Here is a 7,032-nt window from a genome sequence, read left to right as displayed (position 1 = left end):
GAGAGAAAGGGAAATAACACGGTTAATCCCAATCTATCAGGGTTTCACGTATATATTTAATGATATGAAAGAGGATAAATTAAATAAAAATGAATGAATTATATATATATATATATATACATATATAGATATAAATATATGAAATATATAAAAATAAATATGAAAAAATATATATATACATACATACACTCATACATATATATGTATATATATTATAAAATACATTATATTAATAAATAATATCACATTTAATGTTTGTCTGTTCATTGATCTTCGACGCCTTTCCTCTGAACCTTCCTTTCGCATTTTAAATATTTTTTAAGCATTTTTGTCGTTAACTTTTCGTTATATCTTTTCATTTTACATCTAGAAATCTTGCGTTCGAACGAGGAGACTTTTCCTCGAAACAAGAAAAAAATTTAGCATTTAGAAATATATCTGATTTAGAACTTTTTTTACTACCAGAAGAAAGAACGTTGATTTAATAGAATCTGTTAAGATCAAACAGTCTACATTTTGTTGATTGTTGAAAATACGTAATCTCGACGTGAGTTTCTTTTCAAGAGCGATTCGATGGAGAATCACTGACAGGGGTGCAACAAACTCTGCTGATAGGGGGTCGAAGTACTCGATACGTTGGTACATTTCCCGGCTGGGTTGAGAGCCACTGGGCCGGCGTTCTCGGTGCAACAAACGTCGGATGGCTAGACGGCGGGGGTTGCGGAACGATTGGAGGAACCGTGCGCGCGGGGGTAGTTTTCGGATGGAGACGGAACTCCGTTTCGCTCCCACGCCATGCCGTCTCTCTCTCCGTCTGCGCGTCCATACTCTCCCGGCTTTTTCCTTCCTTCTGCATCTTTCCGCCTTTCCTCCCTTCCTCCCTCCCGTCCTCCTCTCCCGACGTATGCGTTTGTGTATACGTTCTCGTCGGTGGTGGCGCGAATCTCTGTCTGGTCTGGCAGCGGAGGTTTCGTCGTCATGACGACGAACCCAGGAAACCCAGCCGCACTCTCACACCCCCTTTGGATCTCTCGCGGTTCTCTTTCCATCCGTTCTCCTTTCTCTCTTTTTCTCGTGTATATGTTTATTACTATCCTCCTTCATCCACATTGACGATTCTCTGGCCCGTTCACAGAAACATTCTTTTTCCTGTTTGCTTCTCTCTCTCTCTCTCTCTCTCTCTCTCATTCTGTACTCTGCAGCCACGCCAATTCCCGCCACCCGCCCGTGGCTTCTACGCGCGCTTTTGTGCGCGCGTGTTCGCGCTCCATACATCTATCACGTGCACGCCGCGTATGTATGTATGCGCGACTCTGCAGACTGCCGCCCGGTTCATCCACCTCCTCGGTTCTGTCCCTGGCTGCTGCACCCCGCCATCCCCGTCTGCGAGGGTGGTGGCCCCCGGCCCTACGCTACTCGCGATCCCCGAGCCGGCCTGAGCCCGAGAACTACGGGAACGCAGGGAAGGAGGAGGAGGTGGATGAGGAAGAGGACTCGACGACTTCGAGTACGAGGAAATTGGAAGCACAAAGGTGACGAAATGCAACAAGAATATATCATCTCGTGAAAATTCCTTTTCGCCATGGAATACACCGATTAATTCTACTCACTCTCCCCAAAGAATCTATATCGATCGATGGTAGTTTCTACGTGCACCCATACAATACATGACAAACAAGATGGCTGCCATGGGGCGGGGGGGGGGGGGGCGCGCAAACTTCAATACTATTGCAAAACTCTTTCTTCGTGCACACACACATATAAATGTGAAGGAAAATATAGGACTACATTTATTTTCATTGTTATGAATGAACATGGAAATCATTTTGTCAGTACAGCAACATCCCAGATTACATCGGAATTATGTCGGTTTCAATTTCTGGCTTGCGGTTCCAGCAACCTGTTTACGTTGGTTGATTTTGCCAGTAACAACAGACAGTAGCGTGTGCCGCGTATTGTTCTCGATTCTGCCTTGCCATTTATCGCGGAAAACTTGGATATTGTTGCTCTCATAACTGTCCTATGATAACTCAACTCTTTTCGAGCCTTTCGCATTTTCTATTTCCTTCTCTCTTCACTGTTCAGGTTTATGTGCTCCCTTCCTCCCACCCTTCGTTTCAGATCTCTCTATTTTTCGCATCTCTTTCGCTCCGACACAGAACACGTATCAGGAAAAAGGGCGATCGCTCCATTTTGCGGATCCACACTGAAAACCGCAGTCGTTCCGGAGGGATCGAAAAGGGCGAGCGAGGGGCCTCGCCCTCCACCACGGGCCCTGCGGGGTCGAAATTGTTCAGGTACAGAGTTGATTACGTGGGAGTAGCAATTTTGACTCGTAAATGAGGAGGCCTTTTAAGGGACGTGTAGTGGAATAACGTATTTCTTCGCTGTCCGTACTTTGAAAACTAGATTAATAATAATTATAATAATAGATGTATTTATGTAGAAATCTCTAAGTGATTCAAATTAAATCTCTCTCTCTCTCTCTCTTGTCTAGATAAATCTCTAGACAAAAATGAAACGTAAAAAATATATAAATGATAAAAGAAAATACTGACAGTATATAAACAAACTAAAATATTAAAATTAAAAATATCAATAACTTAAAAAAAAATGATAGACAGTAATTTTAAATTGTAACTGCTTAAAAATTTATTTGTTTAGTTAGACAAACGAAGCAATTACAAGGAATTTAATCATTGTGCGTCTTTATTTGCAGTGAAATTTTTTCAAAAGAGGGAGAGAGAGAGAGACTATCTGCTTCTTTATAACAATTTGTGATATCGATTAGCGAATTACTGGTAATTTCTATGCGAACGACCGAACGGTTTGCTCGTAAATATTACGGGCGTCCACCGGAGAGGGAGCTCCGACAAGAGAGGCTGAGGAAGAGTGGAGGTGGTAGGGGGGTGGTAATAGAGGGTGCGGAGACCGAGAGGAGAGAGAACGCCGCGTCGTACCGAACCCTCCGTAACGGCGGGGGGGAGGGGAGGGGAGGGGGCTCGTGAATTATTTTACCTCTCTCCCCCTCTCTTTCTCTCTATCGACGTCGGCAATTCAAGGTATATTCGGGATTAATTAGCGCGTACACGTACACGCGAGGTCTGATTGATGGTGGATACTAAAAGGAACGCTAATTGCAAGATATGATATTTTTTACGGGACCTTTCGTTCAAAATGATCGTCACTCTTCGTCTCGTTTTCTTAATTAATTGCGCGCACTCGAAGGAACCTTCCGTTCTCTCGTTAAAAATTCGTCACTAAGTCTAAGAGTGAGTCCGCACCCTTTTTTGAAAACACTGAATGTGCAGAATCGTTTTCTGTGCAGCAGTGCAAATGTTATATAACTCAATAAAAAATTTCTGTTTTAGTCTTGGCAGCTGCAATTGGAAATACCGAGAAATTTATAAAACCAAATAATTGATAATTATTTATTAATTATTCCACAATTTATCTTCATTTCTGAATAAAATTCTTCACTCGGCTTTCTTTGAAAATTACTTGTAGCTTAGAATCATCATTTTCTACATTGCAATTATTCGTCTCATTCATTCGCTGTTTAAATTACACGCGTAATCTCTCCCTTCGGAAATCTACACCGTTCGCAAATATCATATAACACAATTCGCATACAGTTGCCATATGAGAGACGGAAATACGTGGTGTAGTAGTTCTTGATATTACGTATCAGAGTGAGAAGCAGGAAGAGACATATTCTCGAGAGATAGAAACAAAAAGTAAGAGAGAAAGAGAACAAGAAAGAGATAAGAGAGGAAAGAAGAAAGAAGAGGTGTTGTTGGGTGAAACCGGGGGATGCCACCGTGGATGTCGGTATCAGCATCCCAGGCATTCGCTACCTCTTTTCGTACTTCCTTCCAACTCCAGCACTCTGAGCACCGTCGTTCTTCCTCCATAACATTATCCATCAGCAATTTTTTTTTTCAGCCATTGAAGTAAAAATGAGTGGGCGCTTTCGTGGTAACATTTTCTGTTTTTATAGTACGTTTCATATGGCATATAAAGTAATTGAAAACTACATTATTAATGTAATGCATATTTTTTTTCCGCGTTTCTCATTACTCGCGCGTAGTTAATTACTGCGAATGGCTAACAAACAATATACATTTGTGAGTTATTAAAATCTTGAATTAAAACCTGTGGTTTTTAATAATTAAGAGACAAATGAGAGAGAGAGAGAGAGGGAGAAAGAGAGAGAGAAGAAGGTAAAGAGAGAATACACGCTGAGTTTCCTTTAAATCGTTCTTCTTTCAAGATCCCTCATTCGTAGAACACGGATCGGCACTACCCCTATATATTTCTAACCCTCGGCCATCGTAACGCCCCTCTCGTTCTTGTATGTCCAAGGCTAGACTGCTAAATATTTCAGACAGCAATTCCAATTCCCAGATACAAATGCATCGACAAGGACAGGGAAATTAGTAGTAGTACATCGTATATTTAATATCCTTGCATTTGACTCCTTCAGTGTGATAGCGCGCCTTGCATGTTTTTAATTTCAAGAATTTCTAATGTTTTATTGTGTGTGCTTCGAGTATTCTTTCCCGTAACGAACCTAAGAAGAGGCAAAAAAAAAAAAAATTTTTTTTCGAAAGAAATGAATGTATATCTCTCGAGAAACGAGAGAAAGATTAAAATTTGTAATATATTTCATATTTCAAGTAAACTGATAGAGCTACAATTAACTCAACGTTTGGTACGAGTGTTGCTCAGGTTTCAGAAAGTTTCGTATAAATCATTTGCAATAATTTTTCTTTCTGTCCGAACTACGTAAGCCCATCGAACGAGAAAATTCCATGGAGGATTTTACTCGGCGCCTCCCTTATCCGGCGGCGACAGCAAAGGCGCCGAAGAAAATAACACAGGTCTGCCGAGCGAGCGCACCAGCGAGGGTTGCAGGGTGCTCCTTCTGCAGCGGGGTAGGGATAATAAGGAGCAGGTGGTGGCGCGTGCTCGTTTATACAGTCGGCACCCGTGCCACGTGGGAGCGTTGGTGGGGCTGGAAGAGACGGAGACGATATACGTCGAAGAAGGGAATGACGGCTAAAGGATGTGCCGTAAAAGACGATGCGTTGGTCCACGGTCGGTATAATGAACTTTTTTTACTGCGTCAAGATCGAATCTTGCGTGTTCGTGCAGCAAGAAAAATGCAGCGGCGATTTTTTGCAATAATTCTGTGCAAATTTTACTCGTCATTCTCATTGTATAATATTTCTTTCTATTTTTATATTTTTTTAATTATTATTCTTATATTTTCTTACAACCTAAGTAAATACAGTTAGAGTACTTTTCATTTGATGACATGAAATTTGATCGATACAACTATCGTTAGTCATTGAATGCTGAGAAAAATGTCTTTTTTTTTATGTATAACTCTTGACAAAGTTTTTTGTTATAAATATCTGCGCAACAACAAAATAATACCGTCACTGTCGTGGAGAGTTACAGAATAGGGACTTGTAATTAGTCACTTTCTACTTCTTGTAACTTTATTTTCTTTGCTTTAACGTTGCTCATGCTTAAAATACTCCTGGGATAAGATGAACGTTTGGAAATTAAATGGATGAAGGAAGTTACTCATAATCCATTGATATATTTTTGTAAAAAAAAAAGAATCATTAATAATTACGTTTTGAATAAATGACTCTTTATTCAACTTCCTCTACTATTTCAAATACATTACATTGTAGAAATATATAATCTTAAATCTCTAGGTAATAAATATTAAATACTATATATTCTTTTCACTTTTTTTTTGCTTAAATGGCTCAAGTCTCTCGCACTGCTTTAATTTATATAGTAAGACATTATACATTTTTATAGTCCATAAAACATACTCTTTCGTGCTGCTTCTTGTACTGCAGAATTTTATTGCAATATTTATGTAGATGAATTTTTATTTTTTATATAAAGCATTCTTAATTTAATAATATAATAATGAAAAAAAAACTGTTTCAAACTTATGTCACATTATGCAATTTCGCGAATAGTTTTCATCTTTTTACAGTTCTTCTGAACAGTGCTTTAACGAAGCACTGTAATATCAATTGCGTATGCGCTCTCAAGCAATGCACGTAGACATCTTTCTTTCTCCTTCATTGCACGTGTGTTTGAACTTGTAATTGCTTCTCGTATGACGACTCCTGTACAAATAACGCGGACGGGCGCAGCCGTCATCGGGCGGAGCGATCGCCACGTGTCGTACCGACTGTATCCCGTGCTGGATCACACGCGCTGGACTAACACACTAATTATAATAATGAGAGGCAGAGAGATACAAGAGAAAGCAACACCTGCTACGTACTGGCACCCGCATGTGGTCGAGAAGGTGATGACCATCGCAACAACAGCGTGACGCGCGCGTCTTCCATCTTCGGCGCAGCGCCTCTCGAGCAGGACGAGAAGTAAAAAGAGAGAAGTACAAATGCGAGAGAAGGGAAGGAGAACGACGACGGCGGTGGTGGCGACGGCTCCTCTTCGACCCTCGAAACGAGTCGGCTGGCTGATCAAGGAGGAAGGGCAGGGTATGGCAGGTGTCTTGCCGTCTGGCAGCTGCCTCCCACCTGGGACGAGTCGGACACGCCGAACTGTTGTTGTACGGTGTACTCTTTCTCGCTTGCGCGGTTACATACGGGTACGAATGCACCGTGCGCGAGTGTACGGTGTCACGATGGCATTTCGACAGCAGGTACGTATACCACTATACACGTACGTGCGTATTTCGTGAGCGGACACGGTATAATTCGGAGCGCACCACCTGGCCGATGCCGCTAGTCGCGGATTCCGGTCTCTTAACCCTTTCTCTCTTTCTCTCTCACGCATGAATCTTGGATATTTTCCGCCGTATGGCGTGGTCGTAAAGAGGAAAAAGAATATCGGACGAAAGAAAAAGAGGAGAACGCACGAGAGAGGGCAAAAGGAGGGGGGGGGGAGTGACGGAGGCTGAAGAGCCGGCTCGTAAAGATGGTTAAAGTCCGGCCGAACAAAATAATGCCCGTGTACTTAATACTGTAG

Source organism: Acromyrmex echinatior, chromosome 11, assembly GCF_024713525.1.
Source record: "Acromyrmex echinatior isolate Ae372 chromosome 11, ASM2471352v2, whole genome shotgun sequence".
Lineage (NCBI taxonomy): Eukaryota > Metazoa > Arthropoda > Insecta > Hymenoptera > Formicidae > Acromyrmex > Acromyrmex echinatior.
The sequence above is the reverse complement of the archived record's forward strand: the minus strand, read 5'-3'. Positions refer to the sequence as shown.